Here is a 583-nt window from a genome sequence, read left to right on the forward strand (position 1 = left end):
ACGTGACAATACTGAACGTGAACACGGAGAACGAGGATCAGGACGGTGTTGACATAAAAAATGTGGTGTACCGAGCGGATGTTGGCGATTGAACGATCTTACCTAAACTGATACGGTTAGCTAAATAATCGAATAATCGATATCAATGCGCTCATAAATGAAATCGTATCTCTTCATTTCGTATCGTAGAATCATGACATATTGGAGAAACGCACCTTTCAGGCTCTGCGTTCGTTTGTAACAGTTTCGCTGACAGAAGAGTTTTAGTGGGTTCGAGCCCCACACTCCCCTGGATCTTCTTTTTCAGGACGTGCGAGCTTGGGCATTACTCTTCCTAACAAATACGAGGTATATAACTGCAATCTAACCCCACAGAAAAGTACAACGATCATGCTTATGGAGCCAATACACAGTAGTAACATTCCTCTTTTATTAATATTTTTCATGTTTTTTCGGAAGACTAAACGAGATCCATTAACGGAACACTACCAGCATCCCAACATAAAACTATAAGGCTTTTGTATCAATATGTGATACCTACCATACCATGTTGTGTGCTTCACTTTACAGGCACACAAAAGCT

The 583-nt window shown here is 40.7% G+C and overlaps 1 long non-coding RNA gene across 1 annotated transcript; it reads left to right on the plus strand.

Annotated features, from left to right (window-relative positions):
• LOC128729221 (uncharacterized) lies at positions 1 to 503 on the plus strand. The gene is made up of 3 exons (XR_008411058.1): positions 1 to 115; positions 190 to 348; positions 460 to 503. It is a non-coding gene; the product is annotated as an uncharacterized LOC128729221 (long non-coding RNA).
• The last annotated feature ends 80 nt before the right edge of the window (positions 504 to 583 follow it).

The sequence above is a fragment of the Anopheles nili genome, chromosome X, assembly GCF_943737925.1.
Source record: "Anopheles nili chromosome X, idAnoNiliSN_F5_01, whole genome shotgun sequence".
Taxonomy (NCBI): Eukaryota; Metazoa; Arthropoda; class Insecta; order Diptera; family Culicidae; genus Anopheles; species Anopheles nili.